The 17,740-nt window shown below is 35.9% G+C and overlaps 1 pseudogene; it reads right to left on the bottom strand.

Annotated features, from left to right (window-relative positions):
* Positions 1 to 10,604: 10,604 nt before the first annotated feature.
* LOC122747520 overlaps positions 10,605 to 17,740 on the bottom strand; it is a 48,573-nt pseudogene continuing 41,437 nt past the window's right edge.

Genomic DNA, 17,740 nt, shown 5'->3' with positions numbered 1-17,740 from the left:
GTACAGAAACACTCCCAGCTCTGAAGATATGGTTAAGGTTAGAGACAACCTGCCACTTGCAACTTCAGAGTCCCTTGATTAACTTATCAAGTGAGAGGTGCACAATTGGGATTTTTCTCTGGGGCAGCGAATAGCAGGCAGGGTCTTAATTGGGTCTGGGTGGATTGAGAAAAAAAGGAAAAAAGGCCGTCTCTAAAGAGGGGTCTTATAATTAGCCTCTGCTACTGGAGTTCTGGAATTCTATGGTGATCTTACACTTGGGCAAGTGAAAGGTTTATCTTCTGCAAGTTGTCTTAAACTTGGGAGAAGATAATTGTTTTCCTTTTGCTTTTAAAATGACCCATACTGTATATTACCTAAAGGAAAGAAGAGTTTATAGATGACCCTTACCTTTACCTCAATAATAGCTTTTGAATATTTTAGGAAATGATGGTGGCAATGAAACAGTGTAAGCCAAAGTGTTTTAGTTAAAAGTTGGCCCTTCTTGCATACAGAAACTTCATGGATACTATAAAATTAATATTCCCTCTTTAATGAAATTAGGCTGATTATTAAGAGAGACATACAATGCTATAAAACAAGAATTGTGATCAGGACAGGAGTACCTACTCTTCCTGGTAGTTGTGTTTGAGAGACAATACAAGCTTTTTACTAGCCTGTGAATTTATGAATTAGAAATATAATTTGTACATGATGTTTACTACCCTGACAGTAGCTTTATCCTCCAATCATTGTCATTTGAGAAATCTGGAGTGAAGTTTGGAAACCTGTAGTAATTTCTATGATTTTAAGGTATTTGGCCTGAAAATGTGGAGTTTCTAATGGATTTAAAAGGGAAAAAAACAAAGGCAAGGAAAAGTCCTCAGTCAACAGGCAGAGAATTATCGATGTAAGGTAAAAGAAGTAAGAAAAGAATGAGTGATTTTGGTTATAGACTTGACCGGTGGACTAGTGCATAATTACAGAAGCTGTTTCCAATTTATCCTTTGTAAAAATAATTGGTGTGTGCAACATGAGGATCTGCTCTAATAAATGGATCCTCTCACGATGTAGGAGAATGATAGTAGAATGACAGTGTAATTTAGCAGAGAGAGTGCTGGAGGTGGACACCATTAGCTGCAACATTTCTGATGACATATTGCACTTACAAGGACTGTTCATCCTTTGGCGAGCAGTGCAAAAAGGTAAATGGAGTGGCAGCTTCTGGTGTCTCAGGTCTCAATGAGCTAATTAATTAGTCAGCACTCCAGTATTTGTAGTCTCTGCCAAGGGCTCTGTACTGATCTGAAAGGACAGAGGATCTACCTAGAGTAATAGACCTGAACCCAGACAAACTAGGATCTAATCACAAGCTCCGGTTAGTGGAAGGAAGCAAATGTTATCACTTCCTTACAAAAAGTTAAAAGGAAATTACATGATGTAGGGAATACCTTAAGAAGTGGTTCCTCTTAAAAATGCATGTCTGTCCAGCCCACAATCCAATATGTGACAAAATCCCATCTGCGGGGAAAATGGAAAGGGAATTGGAGTTATTTTTATCCACAGGATTATATTCCTAATTGCTCTCCACTCCCCTATATTTGACTACACTAGACTGAAAAGAGGAACATTGAATAATTGTTAGAAGCAACCTTCGAAGATATCTAGTCAAATTACAGATGAGGCACCGCAATCCAGAGTTTAAGTGACTTGACAAAAGCCACACATAAACAACAGAGTCAGTATTTGAACACAGATTTTTTGGCTCCAAATTCAGCATACTTTGAGTTGCAATAGGAACTGAGGAAGCTTACAGGCAGTTTGTTTCACATCAGACCTCATAAAGTACTATGAACTAGTGGGATCATTATCTTGGAGGATGCATTCTCTTAGAACTTCTGAACTTCAATAAGCATAATTGGAGTGATTGGGCCCTAGAGAAATTGACCCACCCTGCCTTAATAGGACCTGGAGTTTTCTCAGAATGAAAAGTATAAAGAGCAATACAATTGTTATGTCAGCTCCTTCGGACAATACAGTCAGTGCTAGAGAGAGATGAGAAATTTTCTTCCTAGGGTGTGAATCTATTTGGGCCATTGAATTAAGATCAAGAGATGGGGGCGGCTAAGTGGCACAGTGGATAAAGCACCGGCCCTGGATTCAGGAGTACCTGAGTTCAAATCCAGCCTCAGACACTTAACACTTACTAGCTGTGTGACCCTGGGCAAGTCACTTAACCCCCATTGCCCTGCAGAAAAAACAAAACAAAAACAAAACAAAAACAAAAGATCAAGAGATGGCTTGGTGAATACAAGTCTCAGAGCAAGAAGAATTGAAATGTAATCCCATCTTTGGCAATTAACTTACTCTGTGATCTAGACCAAACTAGGTAACCTCTTAGGTCCCTTCTTTTTGCTACCAGCAAAGAGATTATCTCCAAAAGAATCTGCCAATTCCAGAGTCAGTCATTCTCACTTTTTGGATTTGCTAATCATTAGTTGTTTTTTTCTGCATATTTAGCCTACATCTGTCTCTCTGTTAATGCCATCTGTTGTTCCTAGTTCCAACCACTGAGTAAAAGCCAAGCAAATTTAAATTATCTTTGATATCTTCAAGTATTAAAGACTGCTACTATATAATTTCTAAGTCTTCTCATCTTCAGGTTAAATATTCTCAATCCTCTTGATTTATCTTCACTTTCCATAATTTCCAATCTTCTCACTTTCATTTCTTTTCTTCTGGATGAATTCTACAATGTTTACAAAATATAGGGATGTGCTGGTAAGTGTTTAGCAACTGACTCTCTGAAAATGCAAGGCACATTTTTAGGTTTAGTCTCAATTATTAATATTTTCTCCATTTCTTTCTTATTTCTAGACAATAAACAAAACAATAAAGTAAGCTCTGATTTGTAGCACTGAGATCTCAATGCTTACATTGAAAATCTAATAATTGGCTCTTGCTAGCTTATATGAGCTGACACCAATACACTACTGTCAATTCCTCCTAAAATGTGGCACCTGAACACTGTATTTCAACTGTGATCTGATCAGGACAGAGCAGAGTAGAACTATTGTCTCCTTCATTCTGTATGCAATGATCATTAAAGCCATAGAAGAGAATATTTACTTTTTTTTGTCTCCAATCCTACACTGCTGATATCTTGAGTGTATTGTCTACTCAGACATCTGGATCTTTCTCGCAACTACCATTCTCTATTTGTACTTCTCTTATAATGAAAAAGTAGACTTGACTTTCTGAGCTATAGTGTATAAATTTAGTTATTGATTTTACATTTGATATGTATCTCGTGAAGGGTACCATAGTGCTTCAGAGAGAGTACCACTCTGTGAGAAAGAAATATCTGTGTTCAAGTACTGCCTTTGACATAAACTGACTGGGTGATGCTAGGCAAGTCATTTTACCTCAAAATGCTATAGACAACACTGTTAAGACTTTAAATTGGCCAAGATGGCAGAGGGAGGAACCAACCCTTGGAGTTCTTCCAAATTTCCCCTCCAAACCAATAGAAAACTGCTTCTGAATCATTCCAAGAGCAGGGAAGCAGCAGAAAAGGTCTGGCTTGCTTAGGTGTGAGGGAAGTGAGGTCCAGGAGTATCAGCAGAAGAAGTTTCTGGCTTTATTGCAGGGAGCCTGAATGAGGGCTCTAAGCCTAGGGAAAATCACCAGTGAGGCTCTGACCACCTGCAAACCAGCAGCTCCCTAGGCAAGTGAGTAGTCTGGGCAGCACAGACCACCAAGGAGGCCTTGACCCAACTTTGGACCAGCAGTGAAACCCCACCCAAGACTGATCAACAGCAAGTTCCCACCCCTAGGACCTCAAAGCACAGAGACTATTTTCATGGTAAACCAGCAGCAAGGGGTTTCAACCTTCCAGCAGATCTGCAAAAAAATTACCTTTCCAGGGCCTGCTAGCAGAAGGCTGTGGTTACTGTGCCAACCTAGCAGCAGAACCTCCACACATAGACAGATTGACAATAAAATTACTCTACCAGGGCCTGCTAACATATCAACTGAGCAGCAGGGCACCACCCCTGTGCAGACCAACAACGAGATCACTCCACCAGAAAGAATGTTAAATTTCACAACCCAACATCAGGACACCACCCCTGGAGAAGTCCAGCCCACACCCAGAAGAGGGCAAAATGGAGGACTAACCTCCAATATCAATCAGAAGGGAACCTTACTCTATAGAGAAAGGAAGCAGTTAGGCCCTGAAGACCAGGGAAAGATACCAGTATGACCCAGAGTCACAGCACAAAAACTTGGGATAGTGCAGGAATAGAGCCCAACTCTCTCATAAAAACATCAATGTACAAAAATGAGCAAAAAAATCCCCAAATCTTGTCTATTGACAGTGACTATGGTTATAGGGAAAATCAAGGCATTAACATAGAGGAAAATAGTAACAAAATGGCTACAGGTGAAGATTCAAAGAAAAATGTAAATTGGTCTCAGGCCCTCCTAGAAGAGTTTATAAAGGACTTTTAAAAGCACATTAGGGGCAGGTAGGTGGCACAGTGGACAAAGCACAAGCCCTAGATTCAGGAGGACCTGAGTTCAAATCCAGCTTCAGACACTTGATACTAGCTGTGTGACCCTGGGCAAGTCACTTAACCCCCTCATTATCCCCCCCACACACACACACACACACACAAATAGAGAAGTATAAGAAAAATAGGGGAAAGAAATAAAAGTAATGCAAGAGAACCATGAAAAAGAAATACAAAAATGTACTGAGGAAAATAACTCCCCAAAAAACAGATTTAGCCAAATGGAAAAAGGACAAAATGTCACTGAAGAAAATAATTCTTTAAAAATTAGTATTGAGCAAATGGAAACTAATGACTATGTGATTGATGAAGATACAATAAAGAGAAACTAAAAAACTTAAAATAGAAGAAAATTTGAAATTTCTCATTGTAAAAAAAGACTGACCTAGAAAAAGAATTAATGGACTACATCAAAGTCATGATAAAAAAAAAGACCTGAACAATATCACCTAGAAATTATCAAACTGTCATAATATAATAGAAGCAGAGGGCAAAAGGAAATGGAAAGAATCCATGGATCACCACTTGAAAGAGATCCCAAAATGAAAACTCCCCAGTACATCATAGCCAAATTTCAAAGCTCACAGATCAAGGAAAAAGTATTGCAACCAGTCAAAAAGAAACAATTCAAATACTGTGGAGCTACAGTCAGAACTACACAAGATTTGGCAGTTTCCACATTAAAGAATTACAGGGCTTTAAATATAATATACCAGAAAGCAAAGAAGTTAGGTTTACATTCAAGAATCACCTATCCAGCAAAATTGAATATATTCTTTCAGGGGGGGAAATTGACATTTAATGAAATAGAGTACTTTCAAGCATTTCTGCTTAAAAAGCAAGAGATGATTAAAGAAATTGACCTCCAAATAAAAGACTCAAGAGATACATAAAAAGGTAAAAAAAGAAACAAGAAAGAAAAAATGTAAGAAATTCAATAAGTTTAAACTGTTTATATGTATATATGATATGATAATATGTGTAAGTCTTAACAACTTTATTATAAGAATAATTAGAAGGAGTATATGTAGACAGATAAAATAAGTGTAAGAAAGAAACTGCATGCAAACAGGAGTAGGGATATTGAATGGGGTAAGTATTTTACACACACACACACAGAGGCATGAAAGAACATAATGGAGGGAAAGATGAGAGGGGGAATGAGCAAAGAATATACCTTACTCTCATCAAAGTTGGCTCAAGGAGGGATTCACAAACACACTCAATTTGATAAAGAAATATATCTTACCCTATAAAGAAGTTTAAAAAGGGATGGGAAAAATAGAAGGGTAAGGGGGGACTAGTACAATGGAGGGAATACTAGGAAAGATGGTGATCATAAGTTAAACACTTGTGAGGATGGGGTAAGAGAGGGGGGATAAACAAATGAAAAATAGCATGGAGAGAAATAAACAGTCATCATAACAATAAATGTGAATAAGGTGAACACCCATTAAATGGAAGCAGATAGCAGAATAGATTAAAAAAGAAAATCCTCCAATATGTTGTTTACAAGAAATACATTTGAAGCAGAGAGATACACCCAGGGTAAATGTAAGGGGCTGGAACAGAATCTATTATACTTCAGCTGAAGCAAAGAAAACAGGGGTAGTAGTCATGATCTCAGACAAAGCAAAAGCAAAATTTGATCTAATTGAAAGAGATAAAGAAGGAAACTATATCTTGCTGAAAGGTACTATAGATAATGAAGTCATGTCAATACTGAACGTAAATGCACCAAATGGTGCATATAAATTTTTGAAGGAGTAGTTGAATGAGTTACAGGAGGAAATGGATAATAAAACTATCCTAGTGGGAGACCTTAACCTTAAAAAAGAACGTTGTTTTGCAGTACCAGTTCTCAAACTGTATTATAAAGTGGTAAATATCAAAACAATCTGGTACTGGCTAAGAACTGAGAGGTGAATCAGTGGAACAGAATAGGTATAAATTATACCATACTAAATTACTATAGTATTCTAGAATATGATAAAACCAAAGATTCAAGCTTTCAGAACAAAAACTCATTTTTTGACAAAAACTGCTGGGAAAACTGGAAAACAGTATGGCAGAAATTAGGTATAGACCAAAATTTCACACCATATACTAAAATAAGATCAAAATGAGTACATGATTTACACAGAAAGGATGATACCATAAGCAAATTAAGATAGCATGAAAATGTTTGTCTGTGGATTTTTAGTCAGAGGAAAAATTTAGGACCAAGAAGATATAGAACAAAATGTAAAATAGATAATTTTGATTATATAAAATTATTACGTTTTTGCATGAACAAAACTAATGTAACCAAGATTACAAGGGAAGCAGAAAATTGGGAAAGAATTTTTGAAACAAATATCTCTGATAAAGTCTGGGAAATAATTTTTGAAAAAAATATGTCTGATAAAGGCCTAATATCTCAATTATATAGAAAACTGAGTCAAATTTATAAAAATATAAGTCATTCCTCTATTGATAAATGGTCAAATGATATGAACAGGCAGTTTTCAGACAGAAACCAAAGCTATCTATAATCATATGTAAAAATGCTCTAGATCACTGTTGATCAGAGAAGTGCAAATTAACCCAACTCTGAGGTATTACCTCCCACCTTTCAGAATAACAAAAACTGAAAATGTTGGATAGTGGAGGGGACATGGGAAAGCTGGGACTAATTTACTGTTGGTAGAGTTGTGAAATGATCCAACCAGTCTGGAAAAACAATTTGAAACTATGCCCAAAGGGCTATAAAACTGCATACCCTTTGATCCAGCAATACCACTGCTAGGTTTATATCCCAAAGATACCCCCAAAAGTGAAAAGACCTCCTTGTACAAAAGTATCTATAGCAGCTCCTTTTGTAGTAACTAAGAATTGGAAATCAAAGGAATGTCAATCAATTGGGGAATGGCTATAGAAGCTGTAGTATATGATGGTAATGGACTAGTATTGTGCTATAAAAAATGACAAGCAGGATTATTTCATAAAAGTCTGAAAATACTTGTATGAACTGATGTATAGTGAAGGGAGCAGAACTAAGAGAACATTGGGCACAGAGACAGCAATATTGTTTGAAAAAGAACTACAAATGATAACTATTCTCTTCAATACAATGATCCAAGACAATCCCAAAGGACTATTGATGAAACATTCTATACACCTCCAAAGAAAGAACTGATATTGATGGAACACAGACTCAAGCAAGCTATTTTTCACTTGCTTTCATTTTTTTCTTTCTATTCAAATTTTCATAAGCAAAATGAATAATATGGTTATTTTTATTAATTGTACATATGTAATCCATATCTTGTTGTTTACTGCCTCAGGGAGAGAGCAAGAGAGGGAACAAAGGAGGGATAGAAACTGGAACTCGAAACTATAAAGAAAAATGTTCATTATTTTTTTAAAAAGACTTTAAGTTGTTTGCTCTTATGGAACATGTTTTCTCACCCAGGTGTTCTCCATACATTTGGTGTTAAGCTGACATAGATATGGGGCCAAAACATTTTGCATGAGGATACCTGGGGCCACATGTTTACTTAGAAAATCACATGTTAACACTGTCTATGTCCTATTGTTTTACTATTTACATTATCAAATATTTTCTAATTACATTTTTATGTGATTCTGGATGCACTTAAGGATTGTTGTGTATTCCATAGGTTGCATGTTTGCAGCTCTGCTCAATGCATTAGGATCAGAGATCAGTTCCCTACTCCTAGACTTAATCCATTTTTCTGTGCTGTTGAGATTGTTTTGGATTTTGAGTATAATCTAGTCTGTCACTCAATCAATAAATATTTATTAAGTACATTTTATGTGTCAGGTACTGTGCTAAGCAATGGGGATACAAAAATGGCAATTCTCAATTCTCAAGAAATTCTCAAGAAAATTATACTTACAAATATTTTTCTCCTTTTTATCATATTGCAAATTTGACAAACATTGATTTATTGCTTTTATCCAAGGCACTGATAAAAAACCATGAACAGAAGAGACCCAAGGAGAAACCTCTGGATCACTCTCTCCAAGTGGGCATGGACCCATTAATGAATACTCTTTTGCTCAAAACATTCAACCTCTTTCAATTCCATTTAACTGTATTATGACTTCTCACATACTTCTGTCAACAACCAAGGCATGAAGAGTTTTGTCAAATGTTTTACTGGAATTTAAATATGCATTGTTTATAGTACTGTCCTCATCCACAGGTCTACTGTCAGTAAAAAGAATGAGTTTGGTTTGGCTCTTGATCCTAAAAATATACAAGTTTTGGTAATTTGGGCTAGCTTTTCTAATTGGTTATAAACTATTGTTGTAATAAAATGCTTTAGATTGTTGCCATGCCTGTATTTTGCAGAATAATGATCTTTCTTTTAAAAAATGAAATGGATATTTGTCCTTTGTTTATCCTATGTCAGTTCCGCCATCCTCCAAAGCTTTCAAGGATCACTAACAAAGGCTCAGCAATCACATATCCCTGTTCTGAACACATTTTATGCTGGAAGAACAGTCAGTAAACAATTATTAAGCACCTATTAAGTGCCAGCACTATGGTAATTGTTGGAGATTCAAAAAGAGATAAAAGATAGTCCTTGCTCTCAAGGATCTCAAAAGGAGCATGAGAGTAATGGTGAGGCTCCTTACAGAGAGAAGTTAGAGAATGTAGAAGACGACTACATTTTTGGAAATGTCAGATACATAAATTTCTTTTGCTTGACTATCTATATTTGTAATAATTGTCTTTTTTTTTAATTGGGGAGAAAAGGTAGAAGGGAGACAAAAGAAATATTTATAAATTGAAAAAAAATCATGTAAGGTAAAATTACATGAGAAAAAAAGAGAAAATAATGATGATGATGCCAGGGAGATAAAAGGTTACTGGCAAAAGCCACCAATCATGAGTAAGCCAAAGTCAAGGAAATAAGAGTAGCTGACTTTGCCCCAGTTCTTCTCAAGGCCTATGTTTGCACACTGTCTTCACCAGCCCAAATCTGCTTCATGAATCTATTTACCAGGAACCTATATTCACCGTGCCCAGACTCACTGAACCAAGATGTTAGCTCCAGAATACCTTTAAGTTAAGAGCAGGTCAGAGCTTCCATTACTTGATTTTACCCACCCCCAGAACTCAGTTTGTGGACAAAATCCATACATATAGAACTTCATATATGTGTATGTATAAATACATGTAAGTATGTTTATGTGTATACATATATGCATGCATTTATATGTGTGTATATTCATGTTTTACCTGACTTTTTCCTAGTGCTTGAGGGGAAAAAAACTAACAGAAAAAAAAAAACCCAAAACTATGATTAGGCCCTGCTAATCATAAAATATTGAAGGTAGTAGCCCTAGCCAAATATGATGATTTTAGTATTCTATAGCTAGTAAACTCCTAGACTTAGGTCCTTACTACTATATGACAATCTCTTCTTCTTTCTTGTCTCTGTCATACTTCCCAAAATTGCTATTGTATGCTATTTTCTTTCCCTAATTCTTTTGCCATTTCTCTTGCCTTGTCTCTATAGTCAAGGAATTCCATTTATCTGGGAAAAAAGAGACCATATAATGACCATTCTCAACTATTCCATCCCAAAATTCCTCATTTCCTGTTCTCTGATCCTTTGTTCCTAAGAAAAAGGTTGTCAAGGACATCTTTTCTTCATATGTCCTAGATCCTTTCCCCTTCCATGTCTTCCCAGAACTTCCACCATCAGTCATCCCCCTTTACCCTTTCCCTCACCATTTTTCTCTCTAATATTTCTATTTTTTATAAAGCCACTTTGAATATTTATTCTTTAGAAATTCAAAATATTGACAGTGGATTGTGGCCCAATGTGTAAATTGATATGCTGAATTTATTCAGAGTTTTTCTTCTCAGCTACAGGTTTCTTTCATGCAGCAGGTTTCTTCTCCCCAGAGGGTTTCTTTCTTTCTTATTTTTCTGCTGGTTTCTTTTCCACAGATTTCTTTGCTGCAGGAGGCCTTCCCCTCCCTCCCACCCCAGGTTTTTTTTAAATTTTTTTTCCAGCCCTGTAACCTTCTTCACAGTAGCTTCTTAGATACAAGCTTCTTCCTCTTCTCATCTAACCTTTTCTTTGCCCCCATATTCTTCTTTAGTGAAAAAGCTCTTTTATTTTTCCTTACTCTCCACTTCTTAGCCTGGGATAGAATTGGTTTTTGGCTGATTGTCTTAGCCTATGGCTTCAGTTTTGTCATCATTCTCAAGCTCTTCAATTGTTTCTTTTTGAGTACTCATCGATTATTTTTTTTTGCATTGTATATGGAGGTTGCATTTCCCCTCTGGATCTCTGGACTTTTCAAAATCCAGGTAAGGTCTTTGTTGGTCATCTTGTGCATGGGAAGATTGTAATGACTCTTCAGAGAAGCAGGCTTGTGCCATGTACTATACAGAATATCCAACTTGCAGAAGTAACTTTTGGGGGGGAGGGCAATGAGGGTTAAGTGACTTGCCCAGGGTCACATAGCTAGTAAGTGTCAAGTGTCTGAGGCCGGATTTGAACTCATGTCCACCTGAATCCAGGCTTGGTGCTTTATCCACTGTGCCACCTAGATTCCCCCTAGAAGTAACTTTCAATCCAAATACAGAAATGACCACCAAGAGCAAGTCTCAAAAGGTTCAATTTTTTTTCCATTAAGGAGAGTAATAAAAGTAATAAAAGGTTTCTGAAGACCTTGATTATACTATTCTATTCATTATAGATGATATGATGTCCCTGACACTGGATCCAATAATGGTTCCTCATTTTACCCTTACCTTTTTGATATTGTTCCATGCCTTCATCTTTTTAAGCAGCAAACTGCTTCCTTGGTAATCTTATATCCCTCAAAATTACCTTCAATCACTAGAAGTTCTGGGACTTATTCATGGGACCTTTTGACATGACCAGGCTGGTGGTGCAGAGGCTGTCCACACAGAGCAGATGGCATATAATATTTTTGCATTGTGTGTTCACTCTGATGACACCATGCCAAATCTTGGTGGAAATAAACATGTGGCCTTAGGCACATATTTCCAAAAGTACCTTGGCTAGAGCCATAAGTCCTTCCACTCCAAACATGAGGGATTTGACCAATCACTTTATCAGTTCTCCAAGACTCATCACTGGTCTAATGACCAGCTAATTCAATGACAACATAGGGTTGCACATTGTTTTTTCTTAAGTTGGTATGAAAAAAAATTCACAATATCTGTATGAATTGTAGCCTTAGATACAGCAGGTAAATTAATAGTTTTGCCAGATACTTTCTCTTTTCCAGAGTACAAGGACATCAAGGGACATGCATAAGCATTGTAGATTATAAGTCTCTAATCTTTCCTCACTGCTGCCTGAAAACATACTCAAGCATTCCTCATTTAAAACAAAAAGAAAAACAAAAAAAGCCCTTTATTTTTCTGTAACCTCAAGCTATTACCTATAAAATTCTCTTCTCTTTCAGTAAAAGACTTCTAGAAAGAGCCAGATAAAACTGATAGCCTCTGCTTTCACACTACTCACTCATTACTGAAGCCCTCAAATCCTGAGAGTCAAGCTTCAGGCCCTGCCATTCAACTGAAAACACCCTCTCTAAGGTTATCAATGATCTCTTAAATGCTACATGTTATAGAGTTGGTGTTTTTTTTCAGTTTTCATTCTCCTTCATTTCTCTCCAGATTTTGCAACTCTTGTCTACTCCTTCCTTAATTTCTTGGTTTTCTCTTCCCTGTTCCTTACTATTCAAATTCCTCCTATCCCCATTTGATAATATTGCTTGGTTTTTGCTCTCTTGGTCCTCCCCTTCTACCACCATGGTTCCTGTCTCTGGTTCTCTAAATTCTTCATAAGAATTAATATACATCTTAGTCTACCATACCTTTTTAATTGATTGTGTTTTTAGTAAACGAAGCATACATTTGCAGGGCCGTAGACTACCTAGTCTGAGAATTATCTCTTCAGTTAAATTAGCAGCATTGTCTCTAGTTCCCCTTTGAACATTTGTATACAGACATGTGCCACTGATTTTTCTCTTTTGTCACCTGGAAATAGGTCTTTCCTCTTGCACTATGATCTGCTATCTGGTTTGCAGGTACCACTCTCTATGTTTTCAGGCTTATCAGATCCACACAGAGCCTTTTTGCTACTTTTCTTTTTCTTTTAACACCCTCTTGATCAGACTCACAAGGTTCCAAGGAAAAAAAAAGCATTTTAATAGCTTTTCACAAATATGCTCCATCCATGCCAAGAGACCCATCAATTCTCAGTTTTAATCCATGGTTCAGAAATACAAATGCAATTATTAGAAACCATCTTCTTTGCTAGCTGTTCATTTCTCAAATCATGCTTTCTCTATCAATTGCCTAAGTAGTGATAAAACAGTGACAGTTCTCTCCAAGTGTTCAATATTTTGTCCAGAAATCTTGAATTATTAACAATCCTTTCTAGATTCCTTTTTATGACTTAAGTACAACAATATTTACTAAGTGCCTACTATGTGAAAAATCAGAGACATCAGGCTATAATGGGCAGAAAGCCAGCTTCAGCCTCTAATAATAATTAATATTACTATTACTAATTAGCATTACTATTACTAATAGTAGTTTGCTAAGGTTTGAAAAACATTTAAAACATATTAATCTCCCTTCATCTTCACAACAGTCTGTGGTGGGTAGGTGTTCTTATCCTCATTTTATGGAAATGGAAGTTTTATCAGACTGAGGATAAGCGATTTACTCAAGGTCACATAGTTAATAAGTATATGAGGGAAGATTTGCAAGGAATATGGCTAATTTAAAAAATGCAGATGAATTCCTCTAATTCTTTCTACCTCCCTCTAGGGAAGAAACCAACTGGAACTTTATCCAGACATAGTTATTACTTGCCAATACTAGTTTGTACTGGCAAAAATAAATAAATACATTAAAAACCCACAAAAAACTTGCATTCAGTCATTCAGTGCAAAACGTTCTTTGCCCACCATATTTGTCTGAAGCCATATTCCTGGTATTTTGGGGATAACATTTGTGGTTAACTCATAAGGCTAAATACTCTGATATATTGCCTTTTTCTGTCTTCCTTCCTTTCTTTTTCTTTCTTTCTTTCTTTCTTTCTTTCTTTCTTTCTTTCTTTCTTTCTTTCTTTCTTTCTTTCTTTCTTTCTTTCTTTCTTTCTTTCTTCCTTTCTCTATTAATTACTTGGTTAATTGATTGATTGATTTGAGTCTGAGGTATCTGTCCCTGAGGTCTGTTGAGCAACGTTTTACTTAAGTGGATGCAATGATTATTATTACTGTTATTTTCTTTTTCTTAAGTTAGAATGAGGAGATTTACTAAGGTGCCTTTAATTGGTCATTACCAGCTTTTGTAGGCATGCCTCTAAAGTCAGCTCCCTCTTGGTTGATATTTGATGTTGGCATGGAATGAAGCACTCATGAATCATTAGACAATGTAGGTTCACTTTGTCCAAACACAGCAAGGACATTTAGCAAAGATAAGAATGGTAGTTATCTTCTCTATATGAGGCCCCCTCATTCCTGCTAGAAATGTGTCTGGTCATTAAGTTATTAGGGTACGGATATTTTCATGGTCTTAGGTACCTCTGCATTATGTACTCAGGCCCAGAAACTGTATCAGGGAAGCTCATGTGAACCCGATTGCAAGAGGGGAAGAAGTGAGAGAAACTGTGGCAGGAAAACTCTAGCCCTATCAGCCTATAAACTACCAGCATTCTTACCAAGGCATGATACAGAAGGAAAAATAGTTTGTCTACAAGCAGATTATATTATTGGTCCTTCTTTTTGCAGATATTTAAATATCTCCCAATTGGTCCTTAGTTATTTAGTTTTCTCTTGGGAGTCCACTTTATTTTGAACCTACCATTCTCTATCCACACATGTCAGTTCACTTGAAAGTCTGGCTGCATTGTGAGAAAAATACATTTGTTACTGATCTCAACTTTGACATCTGGAAGTTTCTCCACTATCATAGCAATAACCAGATTGTAAAATGAATTGCTAACCTAAATACAATTGCACAGCACAACCACATTCTAACTTGAATTTTTTTAAAGAGCAGAAAAAACATATTTATGAGAAAACAAAGAAAAGTAGTTTGGAAAAACAAACATTTTTGTGGACCTGAGAGAACACAGCCACTCAGATAAAAGTGCCTGTTTTAAAAGAGCTCAAAGGCAAAAACCACTTACTGCTGTTAGAAATGGCAGCAGTGTATTGTTTCTAGCAGCTAATTGGAATATGACTCTTTTCAGAACATTGGAATTTATTCCTAGGAAACTGCATCAAAGAACTGATTTGGGACTATGAGAGTAATGTATAATAACTATTTATTTTGTATTTAATAGAAATCGGGATTTGAGCTTTCTCATCACAAGGTAGAGGTGAATCACTTTGCTCCAAGCTGCTCTTCTTTGAAGCAGGAAATCCAAACAAAAAAAGCTAAGCAAGAAAAAAAGATGAGAAGCATACAACAGAAGAAGAAAAGCATAGAAGTCAGAATAGGTATAACAGAGACTGAAGAGAGAAAATGAGGACAAGTGAATCTATAATTGGCTACTAGGTGCAATGCATAGAGCTAGCTGGGCCTTGAATCAGGATGGCCTGAGTTCAAATCTAGCCTCAGATACTTGCTATATGGACCCTGGGAGAGTCACTTAACCTCTGTCTGCCTCTCTTTCCTCAACTTGTAAAATGGAGATCGTAAGGCCTCCTAATTTCTTAGAATTTTTGTGAGGATTACAAAAGATATTATTTATAAAGCTCTTGGCACTTAATGTTTTTTTTTCCCTTCTTTCCTTCCTTTCTTGCACTGCCTTCTCCTAGCCCCAGGCCCTAGTTTTCTGAAGTAAGAAAGGGGAAGAAAGGTTTTACTGCTACAAGCTGAATGGAAGAAAACCATGATTTTGGAATTGTTTAAAAGAAAAAAGGAATCCTCTGAAGTTTCAAAAACTGGCTGGCCTTGCCTGTCTTGTTCTTTAGTGTCATTTATACCTTGAGAGAATGGAAAACCTTTAATTCTTAAGCTGTAGTGAATATACTTCTCTCTGTCTATCTACCTATATAGTATATCATGTAACTCATATATTATATAACTCATATATGATATATATTATATGTGTATGTAGAGACAATATATATTTTCAAATACTCATGTAAATAGATTGATCTCTATTGATTTCTCTTTATGTTTACATATATGTGTGTGTGTGTATAATGTATCATATAGCTATAGAACTGTTTCAGTAGATTAGGTTACTTTTTAATATTGTATATTTTATTTTAAAATCATTACACTAAAGTTTAATTCAAAGGCTTCATTAGACTGCCAGACGGGGACATGACATAGAAAAGAATAAAGAGGCTTAAGTTCATGGCCCCTACAAGTTTGTTTGGAGAAGAAAAAACAATACAAAAACTTTTCATAACTCAAAGAATAGATTTGCACAGTCTTTCAGATTCCAGGCTAAAGGTGATTGCTTATCACTTAAAGAATAAAATGTTGCTAATTTACTGGGGGTAAAACAACTATTGCTCTCTTAAAAAACACATTGTTTTCCATTCCAAATTTCCTCCCTCCCTCTACCTCCTATTATACATATGAAGTCATTCAAAACATTTCACACATACCAGTTTCCTGTTTTCCTTCTAATTTTGGCTGTGTTGGGGGTTTTTTTTGTGCAAAGCCTCTTTAATTTAAGGTAAACAAAATTAATCATTTTACCACTTCTGATCTTTTCTATCTCTTGTTTCATCATGAGTTCTTCCCTCCTTCATAGATCTTAAAGGTATACTAATGCAGCTATTTGTTAAGAAGCTTCAAAGTGACAATGACGCGACTTCATCCAACAAGAAAGTGGAGAAGCCCAGAAGAGAAACAGTCATTCCCAGTAGATGATGCATGGTGCAGATTCTTGCCTAAAGAAAGCCAGGGTATCAAGGAATATTTGTTTTTACATTTTCAGCCTTTTTGTTCCAATTACATAAAAATAGTTTCGACATTCATTTTTCTAAGATTTTGAATTACAATTTTTTTCTTCTTCTCTCCCTTCTCTCCTTCCTCCTAAAGACAGCAAGAAATCTGATAAGGTAACACATTACACTTATGTTAAACATATTTCCCCATAGATCATCTTGGGAGAGAATCTAAACAAAAGGAAAAAAAAACCAAGAAGGAATAAACAGAAACAAAAGTGAAAATAGTACGCTTCAATATGCCTTCAGACTCCATAGTTCTTTCTCTGAATGTGGAGAGCATTTTCCTTCATGAATCTTTTGGCATTATCTTGGATCATTGTATTTCTGAGAGGAGCTAAGTCTATCACAGTTGATCATCACACAATTTTGTTGATATTGTTTACAATGTTCTCCTGGTTTTGCTTAATTCACTCAACAATAGTTCATTTAAGTATTTCCAGGTTTTTCTGAAATCTACCTGCTCATCAATACTTTTTTTAATTTTTTAATTTTAGACTTTTATTTTCCAAATTATATGTAAAAGCAAATTTTGACATCAATTTTTTTAAAACTTTGTGTTACAACTTCTCTTCCTCCCTCCTCTCCTACCCCCAGGAACTCAAACAATTCAGCATAAATTATAAATGAGTAGTCATGGCAAACAGTTCTACCTTATCTAGGTTGTGAGTGGAAACAGATAAAAACAAAACTTCAGATTAAGGAATTGTCAAAAAAAAAAATGTGTTTCAGTCTGTTTTCAGACACCATGGGCATCTCCTCAATTTCCAATTATTTGCCACTACAAAAAAGGGAAGTTATAAACATTTTTGTACATGTGGGTCATTTTCCCTTTTTTATGATCTCTTCAGGATATATATCTAGTAGTAGATTGCTGGGTTAAGGGGTATGCAACAGTTTGATATCCTTTTGGGCATGGTTCCAAATTGTTTTCCAAAATGGTTGGATGAGTTCACAATTCCACTAACAATGCATTACTATTCTAATTTTCCTACATCTTCTCTAACATTTATAATTTGCTTTTTTGTCATAGGATTTTTAGTTCCAATTTTTTCTCCCACCCTCTCTTCCTTCCCTCCTCCTCAAGATGGAAAGCAGTCTGATATAGGTTACATATATATAATCACATTAAACATATTTTGACTAATTTTAAAATTAGAAAAAAATAAAATAATATTTCAATGCCCCACCCCCCA

This window comes from Dromiciops gliroides, chromosome 3 (assembly GCF_019393635.1).
Source record: "Dromiciops gliroides isolate mDroGli1 chromosome 3, mDroGli1.pri, whole genome shotgun sequence".
Lineage (NCBI taxonomy): Eukaryota > Metazoa > Chordata > Mammalia > Microbiotheria > Microbiotheriidae > Dromiciops > Dromiciops gliroides.
This window is presented reverse-complemented; position numbering and strand designations above follow the sequence as displayed.